The sequence below is a fragment of the Chanodichthys erythropterus genome, chromosome 12 (assembly GCF_024489055.1).
Source record: "Chanodichthys erythropterus isolate Z2021 chromosome 12, ASM2448905v1, whole genome shotgun sequence".
Lineage (NCBI taxonomy): Eukaryota > Metazoa > Chordata > Actinopteri > Cypriniformes > Xenocyprididae > Chanodichthys > Chanodichthys erythropterus.
The window spans coordinates 3,660,610-3,683,224 of NC_090232.1; the positions used below are offsets into that span (position 1 = coordinate 3,660,610).

Genomic DNA, 22,615 nt, shown 5'->3' on the forward strand with positions numbered 1-22,615 from the left:
CTTCAAAGCGTTCTACATGATCCCAGACGAGGAATAAGGGTCGTATCTAGAGAAACCATTGCTAATTTTCTAAAAAATAAAAAAAATAAAAAATATATAAATGCTCATCTTGAACTAGCTCTCTTCTTCTTCTTCTTCTCTATTAGAATTCCGGCATTGTAGACGCTGCTAAGTCTATTACTGCCCTCCTCAGGTCAAAGTTTTAACTGTTATATACTTGCACTAGCATATTGTATATGACAGTTTAGTTCAAACTTTGACCTGTGGAGGGCAGTAATACACTTAGCAGTGTCTACACTGCTGGAATTCAAATAGAGAAGAAGAAGAAGAGAGCTAGTTTAAGATTTTATGGTTAAAACGTATAAACATTTTAATTTTTTTTTAGAAAATGAGCGATGGTTTCTCTAGATAAGACACTTATTCCTTGTCTGGGATCGCTGTAAACTGTAATTTTGACCTTTAACTGTTTGGGCTCCATTGAAGTCCACTATATGGAGAAAAATCCTGGAATGTTTTTATCAAAAACCTTAATTTTATTTTTGACTGAAGAAAGAAAGACATGAACATCTTGGATGACATGGGGGCGAGTAAATTATCAGGAAATTTTTATTTGAAAGTGAACTAATCCTTTAAGTGTTAAAGTTAAAGATTAAAAATATGTAAACTGTGATCCTCAATTAGAAATTTAAGAAGCATTGCTTCTATTAATGTAATTCAGTGCAAATATACAGTGAGTAACAAACCAAGATAATCAATCAATGAAACCAGAAAATGCAACATTACATAATGTGCATTTGTTACATTTTGGACACCAAATTAATCAATTTAATTACAACTGCTTACATTAGTTTCTCGTTTCTCAATTAGGAAGGTATAGTAAAATGCACATTTTATAAATGTATAATTAATTGAATAATATGTGTGAGTAAATATAATACATGTGCATGCATCTTTTCACCATTCAACCTTGACTTGTTCATTCATTTCATGAATTCTAATATTAAGACTTAAAACAGCATCTAACAAATGAATGAACTAAAAGAAACTAATTACTGGTAAGAGATGATAACTTTTGAATATGTATTATCTGATTTGTTCTAACATCCTTGAGAGTCTCATCAGAACTTAAATTATTCATGAGGGACTGAAGGATAGTGATGGATCCTGAAACACTGAAGAGTGCGATCATGTTGCTGCCATGGCGATGGAGCTCTGACAGACTGATGTTCAAGAAAACATGTACACATGCAATTTTCTTGTTATCCTTCTTTGTGATTTTTAAAAATCATTGAATAGATCTAAACAACTGTTAAGTGTTTGAATGTCTCAAATAAGGCAAAACACTCAAAACAAATCCTCAGATTTGAAAGAAACTCTGTAATACCAAATAAATTTTAAAGAAGCATTAAAAAATCATATTCACTAATACTTCCCTGATTCATTTTAGAGCTTTCCAGACCTCAAAAAAAAAATCACAATTCCATGACTATAGGAACCTTTACTGACACATTATCTTTCAGTTTCAGAATCCAATGCCTTGTTTTTGACCACATATGATTTGTGAAATATTCTCAGTAGTATTACCTGACAGGTCACTCGGTCATGAAATGATGGAGATGCATGAATAGAGCTGACAATAAAAGAGCACTTTGATGTCTTTTATAATCTCTGTGGTATCCATGTGTCTATTATTAATAGAGATCGACCGATAATCGGTTTTACCGATATTTTTCCCGATAATTTAGCTTTTTTTTTCGGGTATCGGTTTTATCATTCTATCATGTCATGGCGGATCAGCAAAACCACTATATTTTAACAGATACTACTGTTATTGTGTCACGGAATTGAGTTTTATGGGCCCTATCATACACATACAAGTGTTTTTTGCTAGTTTCAGCCCGACAGAGTTATCATGTTGTTTAAATAGCAAATGCATTCTGCGCCTATTTGTTCGCCCATGTGCGTGCTGGTCTGAAAACGAGGTGTGTTCAGGTGCATTACTATTTTGAGGCAACAGAAAAGGACTGTGCCATTGACCAAATGAAACCTGGTCTAAAGTCAATGGTGCAATATCTGTTTTATTATTTAAAGTGCGCGTTAGTAATATGCGCCCATATGCGGGTGCACAACGTGTGTGCATTCTGCTTATTATACAGGGACACGCAGCAGCACACAAACATGCCAAAAATGAAAAATAAAAGCATTACAATGTAAAAGATTATTATTGTGTGCAATAATACTTAGGATAGAATATGCCACCGCTACATTTACATTACGCCTCCACTGTCATTTTGTTTTTTATAGAAATAAAAACCATTTAATTCAGTTGGATAACGGTCGCTTCAGTCCCATCAAGCTCATCCAAAACAAGCTGCAGTTGTACGTAATCTAGCAGGATTCAGAGTTCACTGATCACGTGACGAGAGTAAGTGACGAGATGACTGACAAGACCATGGCGGAGGATTCGTTGCACAAAAGAGCCTGTCTGATAAATATCTTATCTTGTAGAATTCGCACTCAGCACCGTCGTTCTTATTCACAGAGTACACACGATCACGAAAACGAAAGTAAAACGCGAGCACGCATTCAAATGCGATTTCAATCCCGCACATTTTGAAAGCGACTAAAATATCTCCTGATATGAAAGCTATTTTAGGCTGGCCTGTGTAGTTGTAACCATCAGCTCTGAATCATGCTTGAAGAAAATTGTAATATTGAGAGAGTACTTTGATTATGGTTGCACTTACTGTATTGTTTGCACTTAATAAGACTAGAAAACTGTTATTCATTTTTATTTATACTGTTTTTACTTATTTCATCAATCTGTGGAAAGAGTTCAGATAGGAGGTCAACAGTTCTAGAAGCTCGTCAATCATGTACAGTTCTAAAGTCTGAAGAGACTCTCATGAAATCACACAGGAGAGAAGCAGTCAAAACCTTTTACAGTACTTGAGTATTGTTGTCTTTTACTGCATATGATCATTCATACTCAGAAAGTAGAACTGAAATGACAAGATGATTAAAAGTCCCCCGTAATCAATAATTGTATCCCTTAAAATTCCTCTTTGATCACCAAAATGACAAATTTAAACATTTTTAAATTCAAAATTCTTCATGCCTTAAAATGTGCTTCATTTATTATATGCGGATCTATAAATAAGCTAATTAGCCCCACCTCCACCCACTCACACAAGCTCAGAGATTCACTCGCTCAACTTCGGCCGTGGGCTCACCAAAGTGTTTTTTTCCAGCGGTTTGCGTACTTTTCCAATTGTTTTCAATAGGAGCGCCGCGTCTTTTTCATGCTTTTTCAATGATTTTTCCCAGTCGCCTCGAGTTGAAGAATGTTCAACTTTGAGTAAAACACTCATCACTGTCACTTTTTAGCTAGTGGAGGAGGGGCGGGTCAAATACAACACCGACAAACTGTCACAACATTCTTGCCGTACAACAACATCAACAAGCAGAGAATGGAACAAAATGGATGAGAAATTAATATTGCTGGTCTCCGAACATACAGTACATTGCAAGTATTCTACGTTGTGTCGACATTTTTAGTCTGAAACAAAGATAATTCTAAAAATGTTGACGTAATGTAGAGTACTTGCTATGTAAGTTTTGCTCGGAGCATGAAAAAGATGATTGAGACTCTCCTGCTTCAGATGGTTAATGATATGCTAAACCCACCGGCACATTGACGTGATTGGTTACAAGGTAGTTTGTGACGTCACAGACACCAGCGATTTCATTTTCGTAAAGACTGTGTTTAGTTCATTGCAGTTTTAAAGAGAAAATCCTCAGCAATGGTGTTGACTTATGAATATGCACATGGTTTGTCTTAAAGCACATTAAAAACACCACATAGATATATAAACAACATTAAAAACATACTGTGCAAAAATCTTGTCTTCATGTCTCGTGAGCTGACTGTCTCATCACACCCCTAGTTTTGGGTATATTAAATGGGCAATCTTTGGTCTTATTATCTATTACAGATAATAAGAGATAACATTAGAAGATATAGAGTGACAACAACTGATATTGCATTTTAAAGTGGAACCTCAGAGCAACAAAATGTACCTCTGGACAAAGATTAAGTGTGAGCAGTTGAGCACAATCAGCCTCACAATATTGTCAAGGGACTGTCAATGTCATGGTAAAGGTGCATTGCTTGGGCAAAGGCACCAGAGAGCTTTACGGATGTGCTCAATCCTCAACATGCAAACCTCCGCCAAATTGAGTTATGAAAATTTGATCAGAACGTTAATGCAAAAATGGCCCAGTACAGTCCACTCCCACCACTGCCAACAATGTGGATAATCAGACTGCCACTCTCCTACTTAATAGAAGCATGGCAGGAATACTGAATACTGATCTCCTCTCTATTCTTCGCCGCTCTCCCACTAACCCTCAAAGGACAAAGTTCAGCCCCGTTCTTTGTGCGGAACGACCTACAGTACAGAACACGGTTTTAGCAAAGAATAGATCCGTTATGTTTGTGATTACGGTGTCATTGAATTGGTTTGAGCGTGTGTGTGGGTGGTCATTATGTTTGAATATGTACAGGATGATTACTGTTGGTGTCATTGGCTAACTCCAGCACTGTGAATGACGGAATTTGTAGTCTGAACAATGGCTTTTCTCTGGTGGCAATCACCTGTATAATTACTGTGCAGTTTGGGAACAATAGCTAGATCTAAGAGGTAATTGCACAGGTGTATAATCCCTGTCTCTCACCACTCAGAAAAGTTTTAAATATCCAATAGACGCACTTGGAGATGAATATTAAGTGTTTTGAAAAGCCCTAAGTGTGTGTCCCTTTAAACAAAGGATTTGGTTTTGAGAGCTAGGAATTACATTAAGAGGATGAAAATCAGACATTTTCTTATTCTTTGTCTCCAGCGTATGTCCACTTGGTTGTTTTATTTAGCATGTACAGGCCTAGCTTTTAAGATAAGTAGGCAAACTTTTCTCTTGTTTTAATTTTAATTCTCATTTTTAATAATTTTACCTGCATACACTTTAAAAAATGCTGGGTTGTTTCAACCCAAATTTGGGTCAAAAATAGAGAAACCCAGCAGTTGGGTTGAAAATTTAATTAAAAATCTTATCTTAAAGCTTCTGCTAAGAAAAAAATAAGTTTATGTTGAAGTACTAAAATTACAAAAACTCAAATAAACTAACTAACAAACTCTAATAAAAATAACAAAATCACATTGCAAAATTACTAAAATATTAACTAAAAATAAAATAACTGAAAATATAAAAATACAACCTAATTCAAAATGATACATATTAAACTATAGGTCTAAAACTATAATATATTAATATATAGTAAAAGTCATATATATATATATATATATATATATATATATATATATATATATATATATATATATATATATATAATTTAATTTAATTTTATTAATTTTTTTACAAAATATAAAAAAATATATTATTATATATATATATATATATATATATATATATATATATATATATATATATATATATATATATAAAAAAACAACTCTCTGAGAGCGAGTCTGAGTTAAAAATGACCCAGCAATTGGGTTAAATATTTGCCCAACGTGATGGGTAGTTTTATTTAAAACTTGGGTTGGAAATTAAAAACATTTATTATTAAGCAATTTAATAATGTTTATTGTTTAATTTCTATCCATTAAACTTATACATTTTCATTTATTAAACATATTAATACATTTTAATTTCCAGCATATTTTTTAAACAATAGTTGGATTAAATAAAACTACCCAGCAGATTGGTCAAAAATTTAACCCAACCACTGGGTTTGTCCATTTTCAACCCAACTTGGGTTGTTTTTAACAGCATTTTTCAGAGTGAGTGATCCAAGAAAAATCAAAGTAGAATTCCACAGATTCATGTAATTAGAAAAAATAAATTAAAATAGTAGCAATACAAATTCATTGTAACATCTTACCATATGTTTGTCTTAACGACTAAAAATAAATAAAGACAATTAAATAACTTTTTTTCATATATAGGCCTAAGTAAAAAAAAAAAAAAAAAAAAAAGCAGTCTAAATCTAAATCTCTTCATGGTAATCCTCATTTAGTGAAAAATCTGCAAATCTCGCGACAGTTTTGCAGGCCCACCATCGCCTTACCAACTTCTCACTACAACCATTCTTTTAGCACAAGCATATACATGCTGGATCGCAGCAGGCCTATAGGTGGCAGTATTGTCATAAGCATCGTATCTGAAACCAATGACAGCGCAGAACACAAGGTATATTTGGCCCGACTCCTACCTCACTCATTCTCTTTGTCTCCCCCAACAAAGTGTCTCCCTCTCTGAAACTACACCTGTGATATCAGTGAGCCACACACCCCTGAACCAGACAGTTTGCATTCTCATTTTCCAGACTGGTATCCACCCTCCCTTTTGAAGTGTCTTTCACTCTCTCTCCCCGTCAATCTGGCCCTGCAGAGGTGCTAACTGTTAGAAAATAGATTGTGTACCATACCACCCATATTAACAACTTCTGCCCCCCCCAAACAAAAAAAGAGGACTTGCTGCTTCCTTGCTACCTGCTTTTGAGACTGCTTAGCCTTCCTAATCAGAGAGCAATGCTAACAGCCTCTGTGGACAAGTCCCTGAATGGACTTAATAAACACACTCCTCATTAAAAAAGAACTTGATTTAATTGCATGGGGGGCCGAGGCTCCCCGTCTTAGAGCCCCAGAGGGAGAACTCTTAATCAGGGGTAAAGCCATACTTATTGTTCCATACTAGACACCTGAATTTGAATGCACCGAGAGCAGGGGCGGATCTAGAAAATGTTTTATGGGGTGGCAACAATAAAGCAAACAAGCATTTGATCATCTATATTATATTAGATGATATGCTATAGATTAAGTATAGATGATCAAATGCTTGTTTGCTTTGGTGTACTACATACTACATCTAATACTACACTCTAAAAAAAATGCTGGGTTAAAAACAACCCAAGTTGGGTTGAAAATGGACAAACCCAGTGGTTGGGTTAAATGTGACCCAACCTGCTGGGTAGTTTTATCTAACTCAACTATTGTTTTTAAAATTACTTTATTGCTTGCTTAAAATGAACAGAAAATAGGACACAAAAATCAGACAAATAATTACTAGAGGCAACAATAATCAAAAGTCGAACATTTATTAATAAGCAATTTAATACATTTTTATTGTTTAATTATTATTCATTAAACTTATTAATAAATGTTAATTTCCAACATACTTTGGGTTAATTTTAAGCAAGTAATACAGTAATTTTTAAACAATACTTGAGTTAAATAAAACTACCCAGCAGGTTGGGCCAACATTTAACCCAACCACGGGGTTAAAACAACCTATTTTTTATTTTATTTTATTATTTATACCACAATATAAGTGTCTTTATAGAAATTTTATAGTACATTATCTTGAAAATGACAAATAAAATGTATTATATTTAATCATATCTGGCAATTTGTTTTATTGGGGTTTATAAAAGTTAAACATTTAACAATCTATAATCATCTCACAGGTTTCTATGCTCACTAATTTTATAAAATTATGCTGTCAGTACACCGTATAGTTATACAAATGAACTAGATCAATGAACAGATTTCATTCAAAGTGATTGAAACTGATAGAAAAACATTATTCCTTATCCTATGGCTCCCTCTAGTGGGCAAAATTACTATCACAGACTTCATCTTTCAAGCCCTCTGTATACTTCACTTTTCACGCATACACGAGGGTGATGTGAATTTCGTTATCAGAAGAGGATGTCTGTACTGTACGCGCACCGCCGGATCTTCTAGTACGCGCAGGGCGCACACGCACATTAAATGTTTTGGAAGTGATTCGTTTATCCACAAGGTGGCAACCTTGCCCTGGGGGCGTTGATTCACAAGGTAGTCAAAGAAAAACTTCATAAACAGAACAGAAGAGGTTAGAAAGCACCATCATTTGTACTATAGCATGTAAAAATACAAAGATGTTGTAACTCATGGCGAGAGACTGCTCAAAACTGTGCATGCATCGAACACCTGTGTACTTTACAAGGCTGCATGTTCAACTGTGAACGTACACTAGTAGATGCATACGTGTAAAAAAAGAAGTATACCCTTGGCTTCAGTTGAAATGGCTGATAGTTTTGAATTTGCATTTAGCATCATAAATTCATTAGTCGAATTCACCTTCGGTGGACCCCTAATAACAAAATATCAATATCCATTGCACCAAGACACTGTAACGTATAAACACTTAAAGTCTCTGAGCTCGTCAGAGCATCATTACTACATAAAGAAGACTTGTAAACAATAGTTTAAAATTAAATATAAAAGCACTGAGACTTAAGACTTGTCTGGACATTATGAGAGGTCACCCAAAACACCCTAGCAACCTCAAAGCAACCACCTAGCAACTTGAGCAACAGCCCAGAACACCTGGTTCTCTATCTATCCTGACCTTCAAGCTATTTTAAATAATAATAAAAAGACAAGGTCAAGCCAACATAAATGTTGTCTAAATAAATAAACAATGAGAAGCGTTGTGGAAAATAATATTATATATAAATAATGTTGAAAAAATTCAGTTTGATTGTGAATGGGCTACACTGGCTGTACTGTGTTTTTTTTTTGACTCACCAAAAAGAACCGATTCATAAGAATTATATCTTTTGCGTGAGCAGCTGATGTGTTTTCTTGCATTTTTTCTCAGCTGCTAAAATGAAATACAGAAAACACTGCTTACATTTATATTTTATACAGGGAGATGCTTTTTCTTATGGTGTAAGTTGTTGCCACCCCGTGAGAGAAAGAGGGAAAATAAAAAAAAAATAGAAGAAAAGAAGTGGATGGGAGGGATCCCCAAGGAAGAAGAGTGAGAGAGATGATGTGAGCAAAGGACAGTGTCAGTCAGAGAAGAGAGAGGGAGAGAGAGGGAAGAGGGAGAAAGAGAGAGAGAGCTCTAACTTATCCACAAACTTCCCTGAGAAAATATAGACTCAGCCTGCTGCATGCATGATGGAAAATGAAAATCAATTAGAAATTAATTATGGAAACATTGTGAAGTGCAATGCACCTTTTCCCCTTAGAAAATAACCTCATGGAGGGCTTCTTTTTTAAATTCAATTCAATTCACATTTATCTGTATAGCGCTTTTCACAATACATATTGTTTCAAAGCAGCTTTACAGAGAACGCATGTCAACATTACAATTTAGAGAATGCAGTTAGCTAATAATGTAATAATTTAGGCAATTAATTTGCAACCACTGTTTGATTTAATACTCCATTACATATTAACAGTAAATAGGATATATAGAAATTTGGGAATGTGCATTTTGATCCATATTGGTGTTATTTGATTATATTTTCTTGATCTGGTAAGAACTCTAGATTTTTTAAATCCATAATTCAGATGCTTTAAAAAAAAAAAAAGAGAGAATATTATAAGATTTAAAATAAAATGTAAATATGTTACATATGTTAATAAATATTTTCATAAAAAATAAAGAATACAAATAATTTTAAAATTTATTAAATAATTTTAATATTATTTAAATAATTTTAATATTTTAGCATATGTTGCAAAAATATTTATTTTCAAGACATGAATGAATGAATATTTAGATAGAATTCATAGATTTTTTTTGTATTTTGCACAACATATAGGCTAATACAACAGATTTTTAAATAAATGCTCATTTTAATGCATTTAAATATTTTCATATTTGAATAAATATGTATTGTATTTATTTTGAATGAACAGACATTAAGGTGCAGAATTCATAGAATAAAAAATATATTGCATAATACATAAATAGGCTAACACATATTTTAAAAGAAATAAATACATATTTCAATGCATTTAAATATTTTAGTTAAAAAAAATAAATATATATATTTTTATTAAATACACTTAAAACTCTGAAAATTACTTTCATATTTAAGCACATATGTTGCAAAAATGTATTTATTTTGAATAAACATTTACATGCAGAATTCAAAGAACATATTTTTAAATAAACACATTTTAATGCATGTAAGTATTTAATAAAAAAATAAAGAAAACATATGACATATTTATTTAAAATATTTAAAACTCTGAAAATAATTTTCACATTTTAGCATATATGTTGCAAAAATGTATTTATTTTACATATTCTATTTTACAGTAAAATAGAGTATTTCATATTTGTCTAAAATTATATTTATATATTTTATAACAATATTCACATGTATTTATATAAAAAATGTATATTTTTGAAATAAAATGAATTATGCACATACATATAAAATGAAATGCAATATAAAATAAATCTTTAAAAATATTAAAGCTGCCAGTTCTGTCATAGCTTCTTACATGTAACCTGGAATTGATAAAACAATGAGTCTGAATTGCAAAATGGCCCACCCCATTTAAACGTGATCTCTGCTCCGCTTCTGCAGCGCTCCGTCTGGTCTCTCCACTGGGGTTTAAATCTTTTGAAGCTGGGATGAAAGCTGACAGTGGTTATTTCTCATCATGGCCTGGCAGTTTCATGTGTCACAAGCACTCAATATGGGATTGGTATAGAAGTATAGAAGACTATTATGAATCCTACTTTGTGAAAGCCAAGCACTTCTCTATCTGAGGACCTGCCAATACTGTCATGTTTTATACTCGTCCGGACGGCTCTGGAGTTTATCTGGAACACTGACAGAACATTGATAGATCCATGTGCATAACCTTTTTATTCATATATTTGTCTATGTAGTCAATTTCAATTGTAAATAAAGTTACTTTGATTGACAAGTCTGACATTTAAGAACCTTTCTGAAACTCTAGAGGAGACAAATGTGAGATAAGGGCCTTTTTCTCAAGAGAAAAAATTAAAAGCAAGTCAAGATCCATTCCTTAAAACAAGGTCTATGCTTATGCTTACATTTCTTGTAGTTATTATATGGAATTCATGCATATACATTCATGAGGCAAATATGAAGGACATTGCTTTATCCCGGGGGAAGACTCTTGAACTCATCCAAGTTTCCCCTTGTTAAAGAAAGTCAGACTAGTTCAAACACTGAATCAGTGGCGTCAGCTCTGAACGTTGTTACATCACAGTCTGCATACTAAAACTTTAAAATGTCCTTTGTGTAAAATTAGTCATTGTCTGTCTCCGAGGGGAAACCCTTCACTTCTGAATCTCTGCAGTAATTGAAAACGTTCAGCAGGAGAAGTTGTCCTCAAATGGTTTAAAACATGTTTTTGTAATTGTCTCAAGCACACAAGTTCATCTCTTATCATTTTGACACTCTTCTTGCAAAATACATGTGAAGGTTTTCAGTCATAATAACAGGTAATGGATTGGGCCTGATATTTCATTGGGTTACACTTTATTTCGATGGTCCACTTTAGACATTATACTAACTATAAGTAAGTAGAACTATATGTAGTTGACTCTTGAGCTGCCTTACACCGTAATGTCAATCAAAAATCACAGCCAATCAGAAGAGCACGTGGGCGGGCTCTCTCCGCAAGCTCCCGGCACTCGCATCGAAATGGATATAATCACATTCATGAATATAACATTACTAAAAATATATACTGAGTTACTGAAACAATCTTTGTTGTAGAATGCACTTCTCAGTTCATGATGAGTTGACAGGTTGAATAGTCTTTTGTCATTTTATTTATTTTGAAGATCTGAGGTGAATTGTTACTTTCAGTATGGCTATAAAAGCTGCTGCTCCTACAAAGAGGGCGGAGTTTCAAGAGCTCATGTTAGCAGCTCTGATTAGCGTTACCTCACTGAAAATGTCACGAACTGTTCAGGCTTTTATGTTCAAAACGGAGTCAGACAATGATGGAGAGACTCAAGAAGAAGCGACAACATGTAGAATGCAACAGGACGCTTCTGAACGGTTAGTTGGTGAATTTATCTAGCTGATGTGGAGTAAACTATCTTAAAGTTATTGATTGCATATTCTGTCATGATAATCTATAAATCGCTCATGTGGGAACTGTTGTAAGATACCTACAGAGCCAGAGAATATATGCTGCATGAAGACAAAACACGTATAGTTTAGTTTAATTACGGTTATAACTTGCTTTTATGACATGCTACTGCATTTGTGTTACATACTGTAATGCAATAACATGGCCTCGCCCCCTTTGTTGCGTGTTCTTGGGGGCGGGTTTATGTAAACTATAGAGTTAGTGATGTCACCGACCCAGGAAGAAGCTCGTTGTAGTTCCAACCAGCTGTTTGTTGTAGTCCTTAAACAGAAAATTTTGCTAAAGAAAAAAATCTCCCTTTGCATTGAACTTTGAGCGTCATCATTTTGCAGATGTTGTTTATGCTCAAACAGCAACATTACACACTAACTAAAGTTAAAAAAGTGAACTGCAATGAACCACCCCTTTAAATAAAGCGGCTAGTTAGGACAAAAAGTCAGATTACCATTGAAAAGATACTTTTCCTGTTGTCACATGTCGCAATGTCGCATCATGTCTGGTTAGGACATGGTGTTACTTGGTTTTCTGCAATATTGTCTTAATCGAGTTACCATGATATGTTCACATTTGGAATATGACCGAATTCTGATGAAAATTCTTATGCATGTAAACAATCGTTGACCGCATTTACATTCTTATATACACTTCAGATAAAAAGTTTGGGGTCATTTAATGTATATATGCATACATATGTGTGTGTGTATATATACAGTACAGTCCAAAACCACTAAGATTTTTAATGTTTTTAAAAGAAGTTTCGTCTGCTCACCAAGGCTACATTTATTTAATTAAAAATACAGTAAAAAACGGTAATATTGTGAAATATTATTACAATTTAAAATAACTGTGTACTATTTAAATATATTTGACAAAGTAATTTATTCCTGTGATCAAAGCTGAATTTTCAGCATCGTTACTCCAGTCTTCAGTGTCACATGATCCTTCAGAAATCATTCTAATATGCTGATTTGCTGCTCAATAAACATTTATGATTATTTTCAATGTTGAAAACAGTTGTGTACTTTTTTTTTTTTTTTCAGGATTCCTCGATGAATATAAAGTTCAAAAGAACAGCATTTATCTGAAATACAAAGCTTCTGTAGCATTATACACTACCGTTCAAAAGTTTGGGGTCAGTAAGAATTTTTATTTTTATTTTTTTGAAAAGAAATTAAAGAAATGAATACTTTTATTCAGCAAGGATGCATTAAATCAATCAAAAGTGGCAGTAAAGACATTTATAATGTTACAAAAGATTAGATTTCAGATAAACACTGTTCTTTTGAACTTTCTATTCATCAAATAATCCTGAAAAAAAAAAAATATTGTACACAAATATTTTGTACAATTGTTCACATTAAATGTTTCTTGAGCAGCAGATCAGCATAGAATGATTTCTGAAGGATCATGTGACACTGAAGACTGGAGCAATGATGCTGAAAATTCAGCTTTGCATCACAGGAATAAATTACTTTGTGAAATATATTCAAATAGAAAACAGTTATTTTAAATTGTAATACTATTTCACAATATTACTGTTTTACTGTATTTTTAATTAAATAAATGTAGCATTGGTGAGCAGACGAAACTTCTTTTAAAAACATTAAAAATCTTAGTGGTTCCAAACTTTTGGACTGTACTGTATATATACATATATAACTTTGTGGATAGCTTTATTTGTGGATACGTTTAAAATCTGTAAAAATTACAAACAAGTCTTGCTGTCTGATTTAATTTGATAATGTATTCTCCATACAATCACAAGACACATGAGTATAGCAGTAAAATATTTCACTTTAAATGAAAACTGTATATCTTTAAATAAAAACATAAATTCTCATTTGTTAACATAAGTTAATATATTAATTAGAAGCATCGAAAATACATTTTGGTCCAAAAATAACAAAAACTATGACTTTATTCAGCATTGTATTCTCTTTGTATTCCAGTGCTGCGTCCGAAATCGCATACTTCCCTACTATATAGTATGCGAAAAACAGTATGCGAGGCGAGTAGTATGTCCGAATTCATAGTATTCGAAAAACAGTAGGCGAGAAGTACCCGGATGACCTACTGCTTCCGCCCGAATTCTGTAGTAGGCATTAGATGGACGCTGCGCTATCCCGTGATGCCACAGGAGAGAGGATTCTTCATAATTCAAAAATGGCGGAAAGCGGCGATATGCAGCTCATTCAAGTCCTTCAGTACCTCAGGGAAAAACTGTTTATTGTGGTTAAATTGCACTTGTTTAACATAATGTAAGTAAACGGCTGACTTATTGAAAGTTTAAACAATGTAATGAGAAGATTAAGAGTCGGTTGTAAAAAGATGTTTAATCATTATTACTGACAGCACATCAAGCTAACCAACAGGTCGAGATAACGTTACATCCGCTTGTTAACACTGTTTTATTTAACGGAGACGTTCGTTGTTAAACAGTTTAATGAGATTAGAAAACTTAACGGACAGCAACATTCAGGCAGCAGTAGTTTATAGGGCTCACAGTTTGTAGTTTTTTTTTTAAGAATATGTATATTATTATCATTGTATTTATTTGTATATATTGTATATAATATTTAGGCCATGTTGTGCATTTCTCTCGCCCTCTCTGTCTATCTACACACTATTTATATATAATGTATTCAAGTTTGTTTATTGATTCATGTCTTTTGTTTCTCTTGTATTTTTATATGCATTCATTTTAACAATAAATTGCTTAATTTCGTTGCTTCAAATCAGCCTCTGTTGTGATATTCACAGATGTATTTTTATTCTGAGGTAAAATTTCCTAGCTAAATAGGTGATTATACTTTGACATATTTAAATTTGCGCGCTGTTGTGACGACGCATGACAAGTGACAACATTAACATGGCGGATGTAGTACGTCCGAATTCCATTCATACTACCCATATTCATACTATATAGAACGTACTGTTTTAACGGTCGGGAAGTACGTTCAAATTCAAATGTAGTACCTACTCATGTAGTATGCGATTTCGGTCTGTTCCGTCTCCGCTTCTTCTTCTTTCTTGTTTTACGGCGGTTGGAATCCAGCTTATTGGTGCATTACCGCCCCCTTCTGCTCCGGAGTGTGGTTCATGACTCCGCAGTGACGCTGCTGGGTAGGGTTGCACCAGCCGTTCGTAAGTTCTTTCTTAAATTGGAACGTAAAGTCCTCACTAGTGGCTTAGTAACTACTAGCTAGTTTGTAACTAACTCTGTACTTTATTCGGTTGCACCATTTGTTCTTAAGGCAGAACGTAGCTAGTAGCTCGTAAGGTCTCCGTAAAGTAATGCGTAGTCGCATAATATGACGTTTACCTTCAGTTATCCTTCAAATACAGGAGCAGAAGTTGTTGAAATTCCGTGAATTTCAGTTTATCCTTCATTCTGACTTATTTTGCCTCACGTAGCTAACAGTAAAAATAAGTTTCCATTAAATATAATAGCCTACTACTTAATCATAAATGTTTTTATATGTAAATAACATTCAGAAACTGTATTTGAAACGAAATTAATAAGGATCAATAAATAAATACTGAAACAACAACAAAAACATAAGAAATTACATTTATTGATTATGACTGATTTTATTTGACATGCACAACACGGAGTGATAGGACCGATGCACACAGCGGTGCGCTGTTTAACGGGTTCGTGTTGAAGAGTGTCTAACAAAGTAATCTTTTCACATGATGTTCTCTCTCTTAAAATTTAAGAGAGTGTAAATGTCAGCAGCATCATATATGTGTAAAGAATGAAGTCTGTCAGGTAAAACAAGAGCTTATTGATGCAGTTCAGTCAGTCTGCTATTTTATTCCAACCTTTACTCCTGATAGGAGGCTTCCGTAAATATTTAGTGTGTACGTAGAGTTACGCTTCAACTAAGTTTAATGGTGCAACACAAAAATATTTAGTAGTGCGTAAGTTGTAACTTAGTGCCCATTTACGTCAAAACTAGTCTACGTTGTAACTTGCGCACAGCTGGTGCAACTGGCCTGATGTGTAATCTGGTGCGCCAGAGCTTCGTTTACAGTCTGAGGGAGACGCACGCTGTATTCAAGCTATTCTACGTCGTTTGTATTTTGGTATTGCTATATTTTTTAAAATGGTGCGTAAGTGTGCATGTCGCGGATGTCCTAATCGTAGTTTTTGTTATTTTTGGACAAATGTATTTTTGATGCTTCAACAAATTCTAACTAACCCTCTGATGTGACATGGACTACTTTGATGATGTTTTTATTACCTTTCTGGACATGGACAGTATACCATACATACATTTTCAATGGAGGGACAGAAAGCTCTCGGACTAAATCTAAAATATCTTAAACTGTGTTCCGAAGATGAATGGAGGACTTACGAATTGGGACGACATGAAGGTGAGTCATTAATGACATCATTTTCATTTTTGGGTGAACTAACCCTTTAACATAGGTACTCGTGGTTCTCACCAATAAAGAAAGGTATAATTCTCACTTTCAAACTTTGGGCTTGTCTGTGTAGATGACTAATGAACAATTCTCATGCAGACCCTTCCTGAACTACATCTCAGAGCTGTAGAATTATTTCCTTGTGAACTCAAATGAAACACGAAGTTCAGAGGATCTAACACACAGTGAAAGATGACTGTTACTTCTTTTATTGGCTGCAGGTACTTTACACACTGCTTTAAATTCCTATTAGGAGCCTCTCTGTGTTTTCAGCTACAGTGCCTGATTAATGGCCATGGTGGGCTTTAAACCTGATCATTTAGCCCTGCTTATGTTGGGCCGAACGAGCCCTGACTGTTTATCTGTCTGTAGTTGAAAAAGCACTGAACATTTCAAGCCAGCAGGATCTTTCTCTTTCCATCAGGCTTGTGCGATTTGATTGTTCTGCTTTAGACATCTTGGATCCATGATTCTGTGTGGATAGTTGGGTTAAATATGGACAAACCCGGCGGTTGGGTTAAATGTTTGGGTAGTTTTATTTAACTCAACTATTGTTTAAAAAATACTGTATTGCTTGCTTAAAATGAACCCCAAATATGTTGGAAATTAACATTTATTTATAAGTTTAATATATAATACTAAAATAATAAACAATTATTAAATTGTTTATTAATAAATGTTCACCTTTTGATTATTACTGTTGCCTCTAGTAATTATGTATCTGATTTTTAATTTCCAACCTATATTGGGTTCATTTTAAGACAGCGATATAGTCATTTTTATACAATAGTAGAGTTAAAATAAACTACCCAACAGGTTTGACAAACATTTAACCCAACTGCTGGGTTAAAACAACCCAATCTGCAGCAAGTTGTCCATATTTAATCCAACTTTGGTTGTTTGTAACCCAGCATGTGTATACTTGGCTCACATAGGTTTTTCCATCTACTGTGTAGCAAGGAAGTACGCACATGGACGCAGCGATGGTTAAAGGACTCAAGTAAAGAAAGGTAAGGTCATTGAACTCCTTTGACTCAGTGCAAGTAGCTGATACCATATTTTGCTATCTGGCTATAAACGACGGAGTCAACAATGTACAACCAATTGTTTTTCAACATTATTTTCTTTTTACTTGATTACATAACCCAACTTTAAAGAATTAAAAGTTTTCATTAAAACCAAAGCTATTTTCACTGTTTAAGAACCTACTCTAAATGGGTGGTGTGGACCATTCATACTCTACTGGATATTCTGTGGCCTGGGAGATAAGAAATGTTTTAATGGATGTCTTTAAGGTACAATTCAGGCCTTATTTGAAACATTCTGAAGCTTTTTGTAGTTACAAAAAGTTCATCAATATAAGGGCAAACTCTGACGCTGAACACTGACACTTTAGTCTCTTCGGGTGAGATCTTGTATTTTATTCTGTCAAACAAAAGACAAGAAAAGAGAAAAAAAAACCTTTCAGCTGCAGCTTTTCATTTGTCTTTTAAGGTCAGGAATGCATGTTTAAATGCCAAGTGAACATGTTTAACATTCAGGAAAATGCCTGAAATAACCATGAAATTCTATTTTAGATGTAACTGTTAGTACATTCAATGACTATTGCTTATTTTCTAATATATAAATGTTGCAGAAACCAACCAACAAACCAACAAACCATCCATCCATCCATCCATCCATCCGACCGACCGACCGACCGACCGACCGACCGACCGACCGACCAACAATCCATCCGACCATCCATCCATCCGACCATCCATCCATCCGACCATCCATCCATCCGACCATCCATCCATCCGACCATCCATCCATCCATCCATTGTGACAAAGTTTGTTTTTACTACATAATTAAGCAGCACACCTGTTGTCAATTTTGATAATAATGAGTTATGTTTTATTTTAAGGTGCCCGTGTTACAGTGTAATTATATTGAGGTACTGAGTAATAATTATTAACTACATGTACTTACTATATGGGTTAGGATTAGGCTTTGGTTTAGGGTTAGTTACACATAAAATAAAGTGTTACAGAAATATATTTTGAGCAGCAGATCAGCATATTAGAATCACTTCTGAAGACTGGAGTAATGATGCTGAAAATTCAGCTTTGATCACAGGAATAAATTACAGTCTATTACATATTTACATAGAAAACATATAATCTACATTGGAATAATATTTCACTATTTTTACTGTATTTTTGATGATCATATAAAGGCAGCCTTGGTGAGCAGAAGAGACTTCTTTCAAAGATATTAAAAAATCTTACCCTCCCCAAACATTTGAAAAACATAGTATATCCACTTTATGTAAATTCATAATTAATATAATATAATTTTAATATCTGATATTCCCAGCGTCCCTTATTGATTGTTCTGGACTAATTGCGACTGTTGCTATGGTAAAGTTGGTCTTCTGTCGTCAGCCTGATTTTGATTGATCGGACATTCCATATTGATGCGTCTGCTAATAATCAGTAAAACAGCAGGTGTAGGGCTGATGATGGCCGAAAAGCCAGACACACTTGATTACGAACCTCAGCTCACAGCGAGGGTCGGGCTCCACATGGAATGCCCCCGAGACCCAACACCTCTTCTGTAGTCCTTTTCGGTCAAACCAAGTCCACAAGAACTCGCTGACATGGAGGAAACTTCGCTGATTGGTCAGATTGTAACAGGCAGGCACTGGCTCTCAGTTTCTTAATCTCTGTCCCACTCTTCAGTTTAGTCTCAGCATTGTAGCTGGAAGCCGCCCCTGTGGATGCTGTTGTTATGGACAGAAACGGTGGTGACTCAGAGCCGAGGTCTCAGCAGCGTTCCTCACTCTCCTGCTGGTCTTTCGTGCCCAGTCAAGAGGTCCTGTCATGATGAGCATTATTGTGGTGGAACACAACAGGAGGTGAGATGAAGAGAAGCGAGACACAAACCAGCATGGCTGCTGTCTAGCTCCTAAGTGTTCCAGCCAGTGCTCACAATCAACTTCTCTCCTCCCTTTGATTTGAGCTCTGGGTTCAAGGAGGGAGTTTGACACATTTTTTAAAAGTGCACTCTAAAGAAGTTTCCCAAAAATATCTTCTAAAAATGGTTTGCTAACATTCCCATTAATTTAACATTGAAAACGTTCATTTTTTAAAATGTTTTGGAACATTCCATTTTATTAGAATGCAAACATTATAGGAATGTTACTTTTGAATGTTCTGAAAAAAATAGTAACATTCAAAAATTTAAACTACATTACAGAAAAGAACATAAAATGTTCCATGAATGTTGTAAAGATGTTTTTGTGCTAACGTTTTTAGAACATTATTAAAGACCAGATAACTTTGAACGAACGTTCTTTTGATGTTAATGGAATAATGTGTGTTCGTAACTTTTCAGAATGTTCCCTTAACTGGGTTTACAGCTAAAAAACACAAATAGTACTTTAAAATGATGCGCACTCACATGAGATGAAGGCTCCAGTCATATTTGAGGTGTTGGGCAGGGATTCCCAAACTTTGGCCTAAAATATGAGAATTTAAGTTAGTACTGGTGTTGTGTCAGTCTGGCGGAAGCTAGATATTTTACTTCAGACTAGATATTTAAATTGTTAAATATGGATTTATTTTTATTTTTATTTTTTTACTTCGCTTCAGAAGTACTTTAGTAACCCCCCGGAGCCGTGTGGAGTACACGTTTATGATGGATGGATGTGGATGGAGACACTCATACTTGTTAGTCCCGCTCACTGGCATTATAAAGCTCGGATGTGTCAGGATATTTATTAATATTTCTCCGATTGTGTTCATCAAAAAGGAGAAAGTCATATACACCTAAGGTGGCTTGAGGGTGAGTAAATCACGGGCTAATTTATATTTGAAAGTGAACTAATCCTTTAAGAACAAAAACCCCACAAATGTCTTGAATCATTAACATCCGAATAATGTTTTGAAGTGTGGTAACCGTAGTGTAAAGCAGAATAATTGACTCCGGTCCGTTGAATCATTCGAAAATAACTAATACTTTTGCATAATGTAGTACTGGCTTGTACTACATTATGCAGTTATTTTCTAAACAGTCCAAGAGCACTGTTGACTTGAGAGATGATCAAAACCAAAGCCAGTGAAAATATTTCTTTTTAAATGAAAACTGTACATCTTTAAATAAAAACATGTTTGTTAACATTAGTTAATATAATAATTAACATAGTTACTCATGGTTCTCACCGATAAAGAAAGGTACAATTCTCACTTTCAAACTTTGGGCTTGTCTGTGTAGGTGACTAATGAACAATTCTCATGCAGACCCTTCCTGAACTACATCTCAGAGCCAATCTGCATAAGTGCTGCAGAATGTGTTGAACAGCCAAGGGGGCTTTGGCCCGTTCTGACGTGAGTGTCAGCTTCCCCTCCACCTGTGAGGGGATGTTGACCATGAGCATGCCCCAGGGACACCTCTGAGGGCCTGGCAGATGAGGCGGCCATCCACCGCTTGCATGCTAATAGGAAGCCATTCTTCCCAATAGATGTTTTCGACAGATATAGCCTGAATACCAAAACACAGACTGCTTTCCCCTCTCTAAAACAATTGCTGGTAACCTTTATGCAAGCTTTTGAAGTGATAAGCAACTGCACTTGTTATTTTCTGTCTGTGTGGCTACCTGAATTGATCTGTGGTGCAATTCAGATATAAAAATATTTTTCAATTCAGCTTCAGAGACCTCACATGTCTCACAATGCCTGAGACTTAGCATGCTGTCACAATGCATGGGGTTCTATGAAATCTGTTTTATTATTTTCCAAATTCTATTTCTATTTTTTCCTTTTTTTTCCATTTTAATTTTCTTGGACTAATATGTTTAAATAAAATTTTAGTTATAGAAAACATGAAACTTATAGAATTTTACAACAAATATTACATTTTTAGAGCTCAGTGAAATTGTTTTTAATTTTTTCCCCAAAATCAAAATACCATCATTTAAAATTTGATAAAAATGTAATAATCAAAAATCATGTCTAGTCAACTGAATTCATAAAACCTTTTAATGATTTAGTCATGTTTACAATAATAGGGCTTATGTCTTTTATATTTTCTGGATTTATGATTTATAAATGTAGTATTAAACAAAGTGGTAATCAAATGAAGGCATAAAAACATGAACAATTTAATTAATATTTTACAACGTAATCAAATGTAAGTTTAACAATTCCTTTTATTTTATATATTTTTTTGGGAAACAAAGTGTTACACACACACACAGACACACACAGACACACACAGACACACACAGACACACACAGACACACACACACACACACACACACACACACACACACACACACACACACACACACACACACACACACACAGACACACACACAGACACAGTTCAGATGTAAACACTGATGACTATGGAAGCAATCAAAATCCAGCAAATCCTCTTTTGAAAGTAAAATGGAACTTCGATTGTATCGATTACATTGTTACATTTATTAATTCTAATGGCGGCAATAAGTGACTGTTGTTAAAAGTATGTCATTGAATCATTCATTCAAGTGATTTGTTCAAAAATGATTCATTCAGTAATGAAAGAAGTGAAGTATTTATGATTGAGTCATTGAATCATTCACTCAAACCATTTTTTTTTAAATGTTCCTTCTAATTAAATAAACATTTAATTAAATTAAGTAGATTGCAGCAAATAATATTTTGTCAGAACTTCTAGTAATGTTATTTTATTTAGTCGTCTGATCAGAATTGTGGTAGAATCGTAATCTCTATTTGAAACAAAAAAAAAAAAATCGTTATTCTCAATTCACCCAGAATCGCGCAGCTCTAGGACTACACATGTGCCTTGGCTGGTCTAGCCTGAAAAATAAGCTTTTTAGTGCTATTTCATAAACAACATTTATGGGACAGTTCATGTAATATTTAATTGTGAGTTCCGAAAGCAGTTTTTGAGATTTCAGGATTCCCCCATTCAAATAGATAGCACTTGGTCTTGGATGCCTGAAATAGCTTCCAGGAAGGTATGAAAGGAAAGGTACTTTGGCCATACGTGTTTATTTCACAGCCAGCACATCTTCTGGAGTACCATATCTATCCTCATCCACAATCACGAACGCAACACTACTTGTCTTATGGCCGGACATGGTAGGATGCCACCACCGTATGTCTACATGACATGCCTTTACCA

General features: G+C 34.4%; 1 protein-coding gene across 7 annotated transcripts in view; it reads left to right on the forward strand.

The window, feature by feature from the left end:
- Positions 1-15,095: 15,095 nt before the first annotated feature.
- LOC137032938 (uncharacterized) overlaps positions 15,096-22,615 on the forward strand; it is a 59,011-nt gene continuing 51,491 nt past the window's right edge. For 3 of the 7 annotated variants that reach the window (XR_010896767.1, XR_010896766.1, XM_067404968.1), the window contains exons 1-3: positions 15,115-16,388; positions 17,375-17,449; positions 18,076-18,271. The gene's annotated coding sequence lies outside the window, so the exon portion shown is untranslated. Of the gene's footprint in view, positions 16,389-17,374; positions 17,450-18,075; positions 18,272-22,615 lie in introns of all 7 variants that reach the window. The other 4 variants (XM_067404970.1, XM_067404969.1, XM_067404971.1 and 1 more) reach the window with 4 other exon arrangements.